This window comes from Bufo gargarizans, chromosome 2, assembly GCF_014858855.1.
Source record: "Bufo gargarizans isolate SCDJY-AF-19 chromosome 2, ASM1485885v1, whole genome shotgun sequence".
Classification (NCBI taxonomy): domain Eukaryota; kingdom Metazoa; phylum Chordata; class Amphibia; order Anura; family Bufonidae; genus Bufo; species Bufo gargarizans.
Window position 1 is genome coordinate 502,802,725 of NC_058081.1, and position 17,561 is coordinate 502,820,285.

Sequence of the window (17,561 nt, forward strand, 5' to 3'; positions counted from 1 at the left end):
TCCAGTTTACAGTTAATTGTTGGGGGTCTCCAGCTTATTAAGAAGTACAAGTTGCCCAAACAGGGCAACCTTTTTACGAGAACACTTGCCTTCAAAACATCATTTATCCTCAAAGGGAATTTGTCAGCTCCAAAACAGCGATGTATAGTGTAAGTGATGCTGAGTCGGATTATGTAATTTTTATCTTCATACTCTCTTGCATTCTGACTCTGTGCTCCAACAAACTGGCAGTAAAATGCACTGAGAGGACTTCTCTTTGAGTCTTCTCCATAATGTGTGGAGCACGGGAGTCCTCTCAGTGCATCTTACTGCTGGTTTGTCAGAACACAGCATCGGAATGCTGAATGAAGATAAAAATGGCATAACCGGTATTGGCTTCACTTACACTATACACCACTTACTGTAGTTTGTAGGGCGGTTCAGAGCTGACAGATTCCCTTTGTGACCGGTATCCACAATAGGGTGATTGCAAAATTGTTTATTGTTATTTAATGTGATTCTGTGTAATGTTCTGATGTATTGTATTGTACCGTATAGTTTTTTATGGATAGATCAGGATTAAAAGTGCCCTTGTAGGAAGCTGGGAGATGGACTTAGGTCTGGCCTTAGTTCATTCTAGTGTTAGCTGAGGAAGAGAGAGGAGTTATATGTGCTCACTCCTTGGAGAAACTAAGCTGGAGTCCCAGAGAATCACTATCTCTGAGATATTTACATCAAGAAAGCCATCTCTACTTTACAATACGCCAGAGAGAGAAAGAAAAATCATTGGAGCCAGTCAGTAAGGTATTCGCTGTTTAACTCCTTAACCCCTTAAGGACCAGGCTCATTTTCACCTTAAGGACCAGGCCATTTTTTGCAAATCTGACCAGTGTCACTTTAAGTGGTGATAACTTTAAAACACTTTGACTTATCCAGGCCATTCTGAGATTGTTTTTTCGTCACATATTGTACTTCATGACACTGGTAAAATAAAGTCAAAAAAATTATTATTTTTTGCATAATAAAATACCTAATTTCAAAGTTTCAGTTTCTCTACTTCTGTAATACATAGTAATACCCCCAAAAATTGTGATGACTTAACATTCCCCATATGTCTACTTCATGTTTGAATTATTTTGGGAATGATATTTTATTTTTTGGGGATGTTACAAGGCTTAGAAGTTTAGAAGCAAATCTTGAAATTTTTCAGAAATGTACAAAACCCCAATTTTTAGGGACCACTACAGGTCTGAAGTCACTTTGCGAAGCTTACATAATAGAAACCGCCCAAAAATGACCCCATTCTATAAACTACACCCCTCAAGGTATTCAAAACTGATTTTACATACGTTGTTAACCCTTTAGGTGTTGCACAAGAGTTATTGGCAAATGGGGATGAAATTTGAGAATTTCATTTTTTTGCCTAATTTTCCATTTTAACCCATTTTTTCCACTAACAAAGCAAGGGTTAACAGCCAAACAAGACTGTATCTTTATTGCCCTGACTCTGCCGTTTACAGAAACTCCCCATATGTGGCCGTAAACTACTGTACGGCCACACAGTGGGGCGTAGAGTGAAAGGTGCGCCCTATGGTTTTTGGAAGCCAGATTTTGCTGGACAGTTTTTTTGACACCATGTCCCATTTGAAGCCCCCTGATGCACCCCTAGAGTAGAAACTCCATAAAAGTGACCCCATCTAAGAAACTACACCCCTCAAGGTATTCAAAACTGATTTTACAAACTTTGTTAACCCTTTAGGTGTTGCACAAGACTTAATGGAAAATAGAGATACAATTTCAAAATTTCACTTTCTTGGCAGATTTTCCATTTTAATATTTTTTTTCCAGTTACAAAGCAAGGGTTAACAGCCAAACAAAACTCATTATTTATGGCCCTGATTCTGTAGTTTACAGAAACACCCCATATGTGGTCGTAAACTGCTGTACGGGCACACGGCAGGGTGCAGAAGGAAAGGAATGCCATACAGTTTTTGGAAGGCAGATTTTGCTGGACTGGTTTTTTGACACCATGTCCCATTTGAAGCCCCCCTGATGCACCCCTAGAGTAGAAACTCCAAAAAAGTGACCCCATTTTAGAAAGTACGGAATAGGGTGGCAGTATTGTTGGTACTAGTTCAGGGTACATATGATTTTTGGTTGCTCTATATTACACTTTTTGTGCGGCACTTTTTTTTTTGTTATTTACAACATTCATCTGACAGGTTAGATCACGTGGTAATTTTATAGAGCAGGTTGTCACGGACGCGGCGATACCTAATATGTATACAATTTTTTTTATTTATGTAAGTTTTATACAATAACTTCATTTTTAAAACCAAAAAATTGTTTAGTGTCTCCATAGTCTAAGAGCCATAGTTTTTTCAGTTTTTGGGCGATTATCTTGAGTAGGGTCTAATTTTTTGCGGGATGAGATGACAGTTTGATTGGCACTATTTTGGGGTGCATATGACTTTTTGATCGCTTGCTATTACACTTTTTGTGATGTAAGATGGCAAAAAATTGCTTTTTTTACACAGTTTTATATATTTTTTTTTTACAGTGGTCACCTGAGGGGTTAGGTCATGTGATATTTATATAGAGCCGGTCGATACGGACGCGGCGATACCTAATATGTATACTTTATTTTTATTTATGTATGTTTTACACAGTGATTTTATTTTTGAAACAAAAAAAATGTTTTAGTGTTTCCATAGTCTAAGAGCCATAGTTTTTTCAGTTTTTGGGAGATTATCTTGAGTAGGGTCTCATTTTTTGCGGGATGAGATGACGGTTTGATTGGTACTATTTTGGCGTACATGCGACTTTTTTTTACCTTTTTTTATTACCTTTTTTGGGAAGTAAGGTGGGGAAAATTTCAATTTTCTCATAGTTTTTTATTTTTTATTTTTTATGGCGTTCACTGTGCGGGGAAAGTAACATGACCGTTTTATAGATAAGGTCGTTACGGACGCGGCGATGCCTAATATGTGTAGTGTATTTTTTATTTTTATTTTTTATTCAGTGATAAATGTTTTTTTTTTATCTTAACTTTTTTCACTTTTTTTTTTTTTTTTTTGACCCAGACCCACTTGGTTCTTGAAGATCCAGTGGGTCTGATGTCTGTATAATACAGTACTGTACTCTATATAGGGTACTGCACTGTATTTTACTTACACTGAACAGATCTATGCTTTTAGCACAGATCTGTTCAGCACCATGGACAGCAGGACGCCTGAGCAGGCGTCCTGTTGCCATGGGAACCTTCCCCGTCTGCCACAACTTCGCAGATGGGGGAGGGTGAGGACGGGGCTTCGGGGGGCTGTCTGGGGGCTCTCTCCCTCTCCCATCGGGGGGCTGCAAAGGCACAGCAGCCCCCTGATCGGAGAGGGAGGGAGCTCCCTCTTACTGTTAACCTTTTCCATACAGCAGTCCGTACGGATCGCTGTATGGAAAGGGTTAAACGGCTGACATCGCATCAACGATCAACGATACACCAACGATTATGCAATGGGAGGCGGGCGGGGGATCGCGATCCCGCCTGCCGCACCGCCCGCCTCCCGCAACGCCCCCACCGCCTGCGACACCCCCCCTGCACCACCCCCCCTGCACCACCCGCCGCCATCAAATCGTGCAAGGGTGCATAGGGGGGGTGTACAAAATTGATTTTAGGCACTCTGAAGTTTCTGATCCCCGCGGTCAGGGACCGCAGGGATCAGAAACTGCAAAAAGCGCAGCAAACCGCAGGTCTGAATTGACCTGCGGTTTGCTGCGATCGCCGACACGGGGGGGTCACATGACCCCCCCTGGCGTTTTAACAGGATGCGGCTGAATGCAGATGGATGTCCGCTGTAATGGAGACATCTTGTTTCTAAAATTATATGCAATGTTTTCTGACATTTGTACTCAGATTCTTCAGACTGTGTCATTGTATATTCATATATGTCTTGGAAGTTTCTTGTTCTGAAATACCTCAAGATGCACAATCGTTTGTATTGGGTTATTACTACCATTTCTCATTACTTCAATTAAAATAGATTGAACCATAAAACAAACTACATTGCCATATTTCACCTTAAAGGGCTTCTGTCACCCCCAAAACACAATATTTTTTGGGGGGGCTTGTTAAAATCCTTATTTAACGACTATTCCCTATATAGGGCTTTTACCTGTGGCTTTGTTTCCTTAAAAATCGATCTTTTAAAATACGCAAATTACTTCACTACCAGCAAGTAGGGCATCTACTTGCTGGTAGCCGCCGCAAAAAAACGCCCCCTACTCCTGTTGATTGACAGGGCCAGCGAATGCTCTCCTCCTCCGGCTGGCCCTGTCAGCATTTCAAGTCCCGCACCTGTGTTCATTCGGCGCAGGCGCTCTGAGAGAAGGAGGCTCGCCTCCTCAGCACTCCCTCAGTGCGCCTGCACCAATGTCGTCACCGAAAGACACAGTAATAAAGCAAGGGTTAACAGCCAAACAAAACTCAATATTTATTGCCCTGATTCTGTAGTTTGCAGAAACCCATATGTGGTCGTAAACTACTGTACGGGCACACAGTAGGGCGTAGAGGGAAAGGAGCCTATATAGGGAATAGTCGTTAAATAAGGATTTTAACAAGCCCCCCCAAAAAATATTGTGTTTTGGGGGTGACAGAAGCCCTTTAAGAACCAGGCCATTTTTTGCAAATCTGACCAGTGTCTCTTTATGTGTGAATAACTTTAAAACACTTTTACTTATCCAGGCCATTCTGAGACAGTTTTTTCGTCACATATTCTACTTCATGACACTGGTAAAATGGAGTAAAAAAAAAATCATTTTTATTTATAAACAAATAACCAAATTTCAGTTTCTCAACTTCTATAATACATAGTAATACCTCCAAAAATAGTTATTACTTTACATTCCCCATATGTCTACTTCATGTTTGGATCATTTTAGGAATGCTATTTTATTTTTTGGGGATGTTAAAAGGTTTAGAAGTTTAGAAGCAAATCTTGAAATTTTTCAGAAATTTCCCAAAACCCACTTTTTAAGGACCAGTTCAGGTCTAAAGTCACTTTGTGAGGCTTACATAATAGAAACCACCCATAATGACCCCATTCTAGAAACGACACCCCTTAAGGTATTCAAAACTGATTTTACTAATGTCGTTAACCCTTTAAGTGTTCCACAAGAGTTAATGGCAAATGAAGATAACATTTCAGAATTGTGATTTTTGGGCAAATTTTCCGTTTGAATCCATTTTTTCCAGTAACAAAGCAAGGATTAACAGCCAAACAAAACTCAATATTTATTGCCCTGATTCTGTAGTTTGCAGAAACCCATATGTGGTCGTAAACTACTGTACGGGCACACGGTAGGGCGTAGAGGGAAAGGAGCGCCGTGTGGTTTTTGGAAAGCAGATTTTTCTGGACTGGTTTATTTACACTATGTCCCATTTAAAGCCCCCCTGATGCACCCCTAGAGTTGAAACTCCACAAAAGTGACCCTATCTAAGAAACTACGGGATAAGGTGGCAGTTTTGTTGGGACTATTTTTAGGGTACATATGATTTTTGGTTGCTTTATATTACATTTTAGTGAGGCAAGGTTACCAAAACTGTTGAGGAACACCTAAAGGGTTACTAAAGTTTGTAAAATCAGTTTTGAATACCTTGAGGGGTGTAGTTTCTTAGATGGGATCACTTTTATGGAGTTTGTAATCTAGGGGTGCATCAGGGGTTCTTCAAATGGGACATGGTGCCCAAAAAAAGTCCATTAAAATCTGCCTTCCAGAAACCATACAGCGTTCATTTCCTTCTGCGCCCTGCTGTTTAGTCATACAGCAGTTTACGGCCACATATGGGGTCTTTCTGTAAACTTTCTGTAAACTTTCTTTTGCAAAATCAGGGTAATAAATATTAAGTTTTGTTTGGCTGTTAACCCTTGCTTTGTTACTGGAAAAAACGGATGAGAGGACGGTTTTATTGGCACTATTTTGGGGGGCATATGACTTTTTGATCGCTTGCTATAACACTTTTTGTTATGTAAGGTGACAAAAAAATACCTTTTTTTGCACCGTTTTAATTTTTTTTGACAGTGTTCATCTGAGAGGTTAGGTCATGGGGTATTTTTATAGAGCAGATTCTTACGGACGCGGCGATACCTAATATGTCTACTTATTTTAAATTTATTTAGGTTTTACACTATATTATCCTTTTATAAACAAAAAAAACATTTTAGTATCTCCATAGTCTAAGAGTCAGTTCTTTTTTAGTTTTTAGCCGATTATCTTAGGTAGGGGCTCCGTTTTTATTTTTTTGACCATGTTCATCTGAGGGTTTAGGTCATGGGGTATTTTTATAGAGAAGATTCTTATGGATGCATCGATACCTAATATGTCTACTTTTTTATTTATTTTAGTTTTACAAAATAATATTTTTTTTAAAAAAATTTGTTTTTGTTTTAGTGTCTCAAGTCTGAGAACCATAGTTTTTTTGTCCGATTGTCAGTGGCTAAATGGAATAAAAATTGGGGAAGGGGATTATAAATGTAGTACTCCATGGAAGTGTGGTACTTCCTGAAGCAACCAATAATGCAGAGGCCCGGATGATCAGGGCACGTGTCAAATTGAGTGGTGGTGTCCTTCCGTATCCCCCTCCTGTGACACACTCTGCACCTTTTTTGGGTCCGTCCCTTTTTTCCAGTATGGGGGACTGAAAGGATTTGGACCTTTCTGGACCTCTACGACCACCTTGGTTTGAGAAACCGACGTTAGGAGAGATGTTAATAATAGACACACACATCACTAAGAAACACTCTAACTTTATTATGCTATAGCTTGGCCTTATATAGGCAGTAGAAAAGTTTGCATAACAACAGCGTTAAACCAATCATAAAATATAAACATTGGTGCTCATACAGATACTACCGGAACATCCTTTTATGGGTATGCAATACGTCACATATAAGAATGTACGCAGTTGTGCCAAATGACCCTGAATGAAACAGAACATTTGTTCTAGTTCTGGGAGATTCCCAGAATCTGTCCTGAGACAGATAAGTGAACCTAACTCACAGCGGGGGGGGGGGGGGGGGGGGGGGGGGATGTTATAACAATTCTGTACATCTAAGAGAAGACAAGATGAAGTCACATTTCCCTTCAATCCCCTCTTAGAACCAAATTTCTTAGATAATATGGTTCTTACCCTTGCCCTTTTCCCTGTATACCGCCAAAAATATTCTATATCCTTCATGTGAGTTGTCTTCAGGATTAGGCAGCAGAGTCTCATAAAATGACATATTTGATACTCCTTTCCTTATCAGTTTCCGTACACATGGTATGATACATGTTGTAACTAATGCTATTCCTATAATAATTATCAGGATAATGATTCCCAACTGTACAAGTGCCTGTTTCCAGGTAGTGAACCAGCCAAAATATTGATCCCAAGGGTTATCGATACCTGAGTTTCTTTTGAGCTCAATTGATAAATCCTTGAGTTTCTTTATTGCCAGTGTGACCTTACCATTAGGGCCGGTGTTGTTGGGTATGAACGTGCAGCAGGATAAGGGGTCCGTCAATACCTTACAGACACCACCTCTTTCTGCAAGTATCATATCGAGTACCATGCGGTTTTGAAATGTCATAATGGAATCTGCCTGTAACGGTTCTGCTACACCCTGTAACGCATCCCTGCTGTAGTTTACAAACCTTTGTTGATTATAGTAAATATAGTTGATCCAGTCTACATTTTTGTTGATTGTTATGTGGGGAATTATGGATTCAAATCCTGCTGCCACCTGACCTCTGGCCTTGAATTCATCAGGGACCCCTCTTGGGACCCCGATTGCATCAATACACACGTATGAGTCGAAGCTACCTTTTGGGAGGGCACGACGGTTGCGTATATGTGTGTTGGAGTCTTTTTCATTTTCAGTGAAGATGTGTATGTTTATGATGGCTTTAGCAAGGGAGCATTCTCCTTTCCCGGAACCCTCTAGTCTAGATCTTATCTTTCCATCCCCACAGATCCAATATACATCTCCAATTGAGTATACTTGATTCTGTTTGAGGGAGGTATCTGTTTCACTGTAAATTGCACAGTACCCTTCAGTGAAATTACCCAGGGATCTTCCTTGATCTCTCCCTCTGTGGCAGGTATAGTTACCTGGATAGATATGTATACCTGCACCAGAGCAGGGAGTTTTTATGAGGATTAGGTATTTTTGCTTGCAAAGTGTTGGCCAGGGACGATCCGGGCGCCTTCAGTTCCCGAGGTACTCTGGCCTGCTCTTTCCCGGTCAGAGAAGATCAGGGCCTTGAGGACTGCCTCATAGAACTTGCATAATTTCCCTGTGTTGCCAGCGCTCCGGGACAGCACAAAAGAGTTGTACAAGGCAACCTGTACCAAGTAGATCACAACTTTTTTGTACCATGCCCGGGTTTTGCACATGGCATTATATGGCTTGAGGACTTGATCAGAGAAATTAATTCCTCCCATATACCGATTGTAGTCAACGATACAATCGGGCTTGAAGACCGTTGCCATGGTACCTCGCACAGGACAGGGGTGATGCCGTTACCGTGAATTGTGGACAGTACAAGGACATCCCTCTTGTCCTTATATCTGACCAGCAACAGGTTTCCACTGGTAAGGGCACGGGTCTCACCCCTGGGGATAGGTACCTGGAGGCGGTGGGTAGGGAGGCCGTGTTGCTTTTTCTTCTGCGAGGGACTGGAACAAGGGGATACTAGTATAAAAGTTATCCATGTGCAGTTGGTAACCCTTATTTAGCAGTGGGTGCATAAGGTCCCACACAAGTTTCCCGCTAACACCCACAGTGGGGGGACATTCTGTGGGTTGAATACGGGAATCTCGCCCCTCGTACACACGAAACTTGCAAGTGTACCCTGAGGTACTCTCACAAAGTTTGTACAACTTCACGCCATACCTCGCCCGCTTAGAGGGAACATACTGGCGGAACATGAGTCTGCCCTTGAAAGCAATGAGAGACTCATCAACCGCGAACTCCCTTCCAGGTACATAGGCCTCCAAAAATTTGGCCCTAAAGTGATTGATGACCGGCCTGATTTTGTACAGGCGGTCATAGGCAGGATCACCTTGGGAGGGACATGCTGCATTATCTGCATAATGCAGGCATTTCAAGATGGCCTCAAAGCGGGTACGTGTCATGGCCGTACTGTAAAGTGGGGTCTGGTAGAGGACGTCCCCACTCCAGTACAGCCTGACACTGTTTTTTTTTGTCTAGGCCCATGTTCAGCACGAGGCCCCAAAATGTCCTCATCTCGGCTGCACTGACCGGAGTCCAACCACCGGCACTAGCCAAAAAGGAGCACGGGTGTTGAGCAATGAACTGTTGGGCGAACACGTTCGTTTGCTTCACCATCAGATTCACAAAGTGGTCACTGAAAAAAAGACTAAAATATTTATATTCAGTGGGAATCTGGATTCCTGGTTGACCAACAAAATCAGGAATCACAGGCTCAAAATGCTCAGGGGTACACCATGCAAGTTCACCGGCAGGGGGCTCTGGAGGACTTATCTGGTGGGCCAGAAAACTAGTACGAGCCCGAGAGCTGCTCGTACTAGAGTGGGCCACAGGGTCCCTGGCATGGGGGTCCACTTGGTCCTCCTGGCGGCGTCTCCGCCGCCTTGGGGGTTCATCATCATCGCTAGATGATGAGGAGGACGTGGATGACAAAAGGAAAGTGGGGTCATCCTCGTCCTCACTGGGGCTCTCGGAGTCAGAGGCAAGCTGGGCGTATGCCTCCTCGGCCGAGAACATCCGGCAGGCCATAGGGGAGTGTGTGTGTGCATGTGTGGACATCTTTATTTAGTGTGTGTGGGGGACGGGTGTTCGCGTACTTATCCCTAAACCTAACAAAAAAAATAAAAATTACTAAATAAAAAAAAGCCCAAAAAATGTGAAAAAAATAAAAAAAGATTCAAACTCGCTGATCAGCTGTCCGAAGCTGATCAGCGGTGGGGTGTGCAATGTGCTAAGAGTGCCGGCCACAGTCAGCGTACGCAGAAAACAAAAAAAAACTGCTTGCGCCCCCAAAAATGTGTGTGTGTGTGTGTGTGTGTGTGTGTGGGGAGGGGGGGGGGGGGCAGGGGGGCAAGCTGCAACACCCCTGCGGGGTCTCGGGTCACACAGCCTGGGAATTACAGACAAGTTTTGCAAGAAGCTTATTGCCATTCAAAGATTCTGCAGAGAGAGATTTTGGAAAGATAGTGAGAAGGAGTACTACAATCCCCGTCATTGCTCATATCCATACATTGCTATCAAGGTGAAACCACTAACACATGGGATGATTTGACTTTGATTTGTGTGGAACTGTGTTTTGATACAGTTTGATGTACTACAACTCCCATTCCACACTTTTTAAAGAGGGACTTGTCTATTTTCGACAACTGGCCTAGTTACTGACTCCTGCACCATGCACCGGGTACCTATGTTTTCTGCCTTGCACCCATACCAGACTCATAACACCAAGGGCACCCCAACTACCATCGGGCAGGATCCCCAACATCAGGGTGTGCCTGGAGGGAAGAAAGGGTGCGCCCTCCTGTCACTGCCCTAAGCTAGGGAGCATTGATGTGAGGACAGCCACTCTGATTTATGTGAATAGCTGTTGCAAACAGAGCCACTACCACTCCCATCCTCCGCTCCTCATGAACTTGCAGAATATACACTCACCTAAAGAATTATTAGGAACACCATACTAATAAGGTGTTGGACCCCCTTTTGCCTTCAGAACTGCCTTAATTCTACGTGGCTTTGATTCAACAAGGTGCTGATAGCATTCTTTAGAAATGTTGGCCCATATTGATAGGATAGCATCTTGCAGTTGATGGAGATTTGAGGGATGCACATCCAGAGCATGAAGCTCCCGTTCCACCACATCCCAAAGATGCTCTATTGGGTTGAGATCTGGTGACTGTGGGGGCCATTTTAGTACAGTGAGCTCATTGTCATGTTCAAGAAACCAATTTGAAATGATTCGAGCTTTGTGACATGGTGCATTATCCTGCTTGAAGTAGTAATCAGAGGATGGGTACATGGTGGTCATGAAGGGATGGACATGGTCAGAAACAATGCTCAGGTAGCCCGTGGAATTTAGACGATGGCCAATTGGCACTAAGGGGCCTAAAGTGTGCCCATAAAACATCCCCCACACCATTACACAACCACCACCAGCCTGCACAGTGGTAACAAGGCATGATGGATACATGTTTTCACTCTGTTTACGCCAAATTCGGACTCTACCATTTGAATGTCTCAACAGACATCGAGACTCATCAGACCAGGCAACATTTTCCAGTCTTCAACAGTCCAATTTTGGTGAGCTTGTGCAAATTGTAGCCTGTTTTTCCTATTTGTAGTGGAGGTGAGTGGTACCCGGTGGGGTCTTCTGCTGTTGTAGCCCTCAAGGTTGTGCGTGGTGTGGCTTCACAAATGCTTTGCTGCATACCTCGATTGTAACGAGTGGTTATTTCAGTCAACGTTGCTCTTCTATCAGGTTGAATCAGTTGGCCCATTCTCCTCTGACCTCTAGCATCAACAAGGCATTTTCGCCCACAGGACTGCTGCATACTGGACGTTTTTCCCTTTTCACACCATTCTTTGTAAACCCTAGAAATGGTTGTGCGTGAAAATCCCAGTAACTGAGCAGATTGTGAAATACTCAGACCGGCCCGTCTGGCACCAACAACCACGCCACGCTCAAAATTGCTTAAATCACCTTTCTTTCCCATTCTGACATTCAGTTTGGAGTTCAGGAGATTGTCTTAACCAGGACCACAACCCTACATGCATTAAAGCAACTGCCATGTGATTGGTTGAATAGATAAACGCATTAATGAGAAATAGAACAGGTGTTTCTAATAATTCTTTAGGTGAGTGTATATTAGGATAAAATGGACTGTTTTTCTAAAAAGAAAATCATCAGGAGGAGATGGTATTCAACTTTACACCAAGAATGATCTATAATGTGAAAAATTCATAACTTTGGGTTAGGTGAATGAGACATCTAACCTTATTGTAATGTTCACAAAACCAGTACTAGTAGGGAAATGTTGAGGGTATAGAGTTTGTGAAGGATTTAGCCATATTATTATTATTATTATGGGGAGTAATCAAATGGATTTTAGAAGATAAACCTATGTAGGAATAAGGTGAACAAGAATGTCTGAAACAATATAAGGGTGCATGTTTTACAGATCCATAATGTGGTGCCCATTGTGTACCTCATTAGGCCTCGGATTTATATGGAAGGAGATAGAGGTCTTTTCTGTTGAATTCTTCATGATTCTGACAAAAAAAATAAATCACAAAATGCTTCATTGCTTGCCATGATATGGTGCCTCATAGAATGCTGCCTTATAGATATGGTGACATATAGAGTACTTATTGATCTGAAATAATGACGCATTGGTACTGAATATGCAGCTTTGCCAGGAGTATGACCCTTACTACTGTATCTACACTGCTGAAGGTTTTATAATGATGAGTTATTTTAATCCATCAGCATTAAAGATAGTTAATTCCATTGATAACTCTACAGACAATGGTATTCCCATTACAACAATCTTCCACAAACTTGTATATCAACATGTGTAAAATAGTAATAATTAATAAATAAAAAATAATGTAACAATAATGGGCAGAAGAACTTTATTACACCAGTCAACCTGCTTGTGATAGTCAAGTCACATATTTAAGCTTGTAGCACCCAATGTTCCAGCAATTTCAGGCAGGGCAACCAAGTTTGTTGGCTTTTCAAGACAGATAATATGGGAAACAAAGAGTGGAAGCTGGTGTAGGGTAAAGCTGTGTACACGTGGTAGATTTCATCTTCTGGATATCAATGGGAACTACTAGGAAAAAGGGTTTGTCTTGCTGTTTTCAGAAACTCACAACTCTTGTCCATGGGCTGTGTTTGGTTTTGCAGTTCAGGCCAAGGTAGCTTCCATCGAGTGATTCAGTCACTCTATAGATATTAAGCTGATTTCTAGCCATATAGTATGCAAATACTAATTCACACATATACAAATTTTATAGGTTCTTATACTGTAGATGGAAATTGAAGCACTGGAACATAGGACTGTGAATGGTCAGGGCTTTAGGGGCAATAATGAACATAGATCGTTACCAACTACGATAATTATAATACACTTGAACTGGGTTAGCCCAATGCCTTGGAGCAGCATTCATCTCATGTATCTAGCTTCTGATGCACAAGGTGATGTGCTGCCAACAACTAGTGATTTTTATGGCTACGTAAAAGATTTCTTTCTATCTTTTGCCAGCTTAACTCTGACATGTTTACACTGGGCAGTGATAGGAACTAGTGAGGATGTTCACCCAAACAGTGGCCTCTTAGGCCTACGGACAGAGTGTTGCAACTGTAGTTCTTGGGTTCCAATGCTCAACGTATAACAGGGCTCCATTCTACCATGTGCCATTTGTAATACTGTTGCCTTATTATGTAGCAAAGGGTCTTTAGCCTTCTCATGCACATAGGGGTGCATGCAGCTGAACCTCTGCACCCTCTATAGCTATGCCTTTGTATGGGCATAGGCCCTCAAGGACAAAGATCTTCAAAATGATGAGAATTATTTTGGTATGATAGTTTTTATAGTTTTAGGAAAATTTGTGTTATGTCAGTAATTCATGAAGGAAACCTGATAGAGACGGATTATTGGAATTGCATGTCATTTTATGTATTTATGAATATCAGTGTAATAAGCACAGAACATAAAGTAAATTCACCATTACAGAAAACTGACTCTTATAATGTAAAGTATGCAAATATCTTATACCTGTTTCAGTGTTTGTGTGTGAATATATATATATATATATATATATATTAGTGAAAATTATACTAATGATGTATCTCTTCTTAGGCGCCTGTGATGTCATTGCAGCAAGACAATTAATCACGGCTGCTCGTTACTGCTTGATTAATCCTGTGTCTGCCCCTTTACTGAGTGTATCACTGATTTAGTGACTATATTCATTTGATTTATGTCTCTGTGGCTCGTAATCAATATTTATGATGAATGGCGGATTTTCACTTATCTCTTGTTTCGTGGGTATATTTTACATACAAAATCCCTTAATTAACTAATGAGACAAAATTATTTTTTCCTCGGGCACACAGAAGCCAAGAAAAGTCATGGGAGTCTTATTGGGTATAGAGCGACCAAGAAATCTATAGGAGCCATTTATCAAAGTCTCTGTTCTGCAAAACTCGGGCAAAAAGTCATCAAGAAAACATATTCCTAATTAAGCTAACGAGATTTTTTTCTTTGATAAATCTAGGACAAAATAAATTTGCGCTAGTTTTGCCCCAGATTTATATTTTGCTGCCATTAATAAATAATATCCATTCTTTTACATGGTCCACAGTGTTTGGCTCATTCAATTATTAAACTCCTGAGTACGAATTACCAGGAACTCTGCACCTGTCCCTGTAACCACTTACCCTTTATCATCTATATTATTAAGGAAATTTGTGAGATAAGGAAGCAGGTAGGAATACTTCTTTGAAAATATTCAAATCCAATATGCTAATGACATGAGTGCAGGAAATTATAAATGAAACTTGTAGGATGTTCTTCATTTTAATGAACATCTACCTAAAATATTTAGATTTGGTCAATTGCTGAACAGCTCCGAGTAATCGGTGATGAGTGACCGAAAAATTCCGAAAAACTTAAGTTAATGTTAGAGCTTCCTTAAAGGGAACCTGTCACCTCCAAAAACTATCTGAAGCCGCCAGCAATATCTGAGAGTAGCGAGTGGTGAGTTTCTCACAATTGTTTTGTTCCTGAATGCAGATGCGGCAAAAGCTCTGAAAACGTTCCTTTATCCCCTGCCGGCGCACTTCTCTAGACATGCTTCAAGTCAAGGTAACCACGCCCCCTTCCCTGCCTCTTCACTGTGACTGACATCGCTTATGAAGAGAGTTCCGCAAAGCCAGCCAAACTGCCGGCTGTCAGTCACAGTGAAGGGGCAGGGAAGGGGGCGTGGTTACCTTGACTTGAAGCATGCCTTCCTGAATTCAATTGTATCTGTATCCTGTGGGGTTTCGCTCTGGTAGATAGGGTAAGCGGGCGCAGTACAGAGGCAAAATACAAGTTCTTAACTCAAAATGTCAGTGTTTATTCACACTTAAGGCAATTGCACAAAACAGCAAGTAACTTTGCAGTCTTGGTGTTAATTTACACACAATAAATTCATATAACACAAGTCACCTTGCTGGCAGTTCTGCCTCAAGTAGTCCACAGCAGGCTTTAGGGGGCCTGGTTCCCCAGCATGCGGCTCTCAGCTCTCCAGCATAACACAAAGTCTCAGATTCCAAAAACAGAGACATCTCTGCTGAGCCCAGCTGCCTATTTAAGGATAGCCAGGTGCTGCCAAAACCGGGACCGGCACTTAAACTCTGGTTCGGTATTTGACCTCACCTGGCTGGATACCAGCCCAGCCACACATGCTGGGAGGAAAATACCTGACTTTCCAGACACAACCCTTCACTGTGTCACAATCCTCAGGTGAAACAGTTGAATACTGCAGTGGGGCATAGAAGCCCATGGCCAGGTACATAAATATGCCCTGTTGTTCACCCTCATAGGCCACAGGCCACTATATGAGGCAGCGTACAAAGAGTGCAGAGACACAGGCATCTCAGGCCACAGGCTAGAAGACGCCCATAGCCGGCATCAGAGGCGACAACTTGGAACAGGACTTAGGTATTTTATTTAGTTTCTTCTTTTCTTGACCACTTAGGTAGCATACTACTAATTGCAATACAGGAGTCATTTTTAGGGGAGGTCCAAGAAGCATGCGAAAATTAGTGTTGCTTGGTGCCTGGGCCTGCATCTCACGTCCTAAGGAGGACAGAACGTGGCAGCTATTGTCGGCCACCACAAAGGGTCAGCTTCTGGGCAAGTATTTTGTGCTGCACTGTAATATTTGGTTCTGCACTATGGTATTGTTTGCTGCAACCTACGTGAGTTGGCCCCATCTACTTGTGTTGCTCCTATCTTCGTTCAAGTTGGAACAACCTACAACATCGGGGCCACTTTTAGATTTTTTCCAGGGCCACTTTAATTTCCCAGTCTGATGCTGCTTACATACAGTCAGGTCCATAAATATTGGGACATCAACACAATTCTAACATTCTTGGCTCTATACACCACCACAATGGATTGGAAATTAAACAAACAAGATGTGCTTTACCTGCAGACTGTCAGCTTTAATTTGAGGGTATTTACATCCAAATCAGGTGAACGATGTAGGAATTACAACAGTTTGCATATGTGCCTCGAACTTGTTAAGGAACCAAAAGTAATGGGACAGAATAATAATCATAAATCAAACTTTCACTTTTTAATACTTGGTTGCAAATCCTTTGCAGTCAATTACAGCCTGACGTCTGGAACGTATAGACATCACCAGACGCTGGGTTTCATCCCTCGTGATGCTCTGCCAGGCCTCTACTGCAACTATCTTCAGTTCCTGTTTGTTCTTGGGGCATTTTCCCTTCAGTTTTGTCTTCAGCAAGTGAAATGCATGCTTAATCGGATTCAGGTCAGGTGATTGACTTGGCCATTGCATAACATTCCACTTTTTTCCCTTAAAAACTCTTTGGTTGCTTTTGCAGTATGCTTTGAGTCATTGTCCATCTGCACTGTGAAGTACCGTCCAATGAGTTCTGAAGCATTTAGCTGAATATGAGCAGATAATATTGCCCGAAACACTTCAGAATTCATCCTGCTGCTTTTGACAGCATCACATCATCAATAAATACAAGAGAACCAGTTTCATTGGCAGCCATAAATGCCCACGCCATGACACTACCACCACCATGCTTTACTGATGAGGTGGTATGCTTAGGATCATAAGAAGTTCCTTTCCTTCTCCATACTCTTCTCTTCCCATCACTCTGGTACAAGTTGATCTTGCTCTCATCTGTCCATAGGATGTTGTTCCAGAACTGTGAAGGCTTTTTTAGATGTCGTTTGGCAAACTCTAATCTGGCCTTCCTGTTTTTGAGGCTCACCAATGGTTTACATCTTGTGGTGAACCCTCTGTATTCACTCTGGGGAAGTCTTCTTTTGATTGTTGACTTTGACACACATACACCTACCTCCTGGAGAGTGTTCTTGATCTGGCCAACTGTTGTGAAGGGTGTTTTCGTGAAGGGTGTTTTCTTCACCAGGGAAAGAATTATTCGGTCATCCACCACAATTGTTTTCCGTGGTCTACCGGGTCTTTTGGTGTTGCTGAGCTCACCGGTGCGTTCCTTATTTTTAAGAATGTTCCAAACAGTTGTTTTGGCCGCGCCTAATGTTTTTGCTATCTCTCTGATGGGTTTGTTGTGTTTTTTTCAGCCTAATGATGGCTTGCTTCACTGATAGTGACAACTCTTTGGATCTCATCTTGAGAGTGGACAGCAACAGATTGTAAACGCAAATAGCACACTTGAAATAAACTCTGGACCTTTTATCTGCTCATTGTAATTGGGATAATGAGGGAATAACACACAACTGGCCATGGAACAGCTAAGAAGCCAAT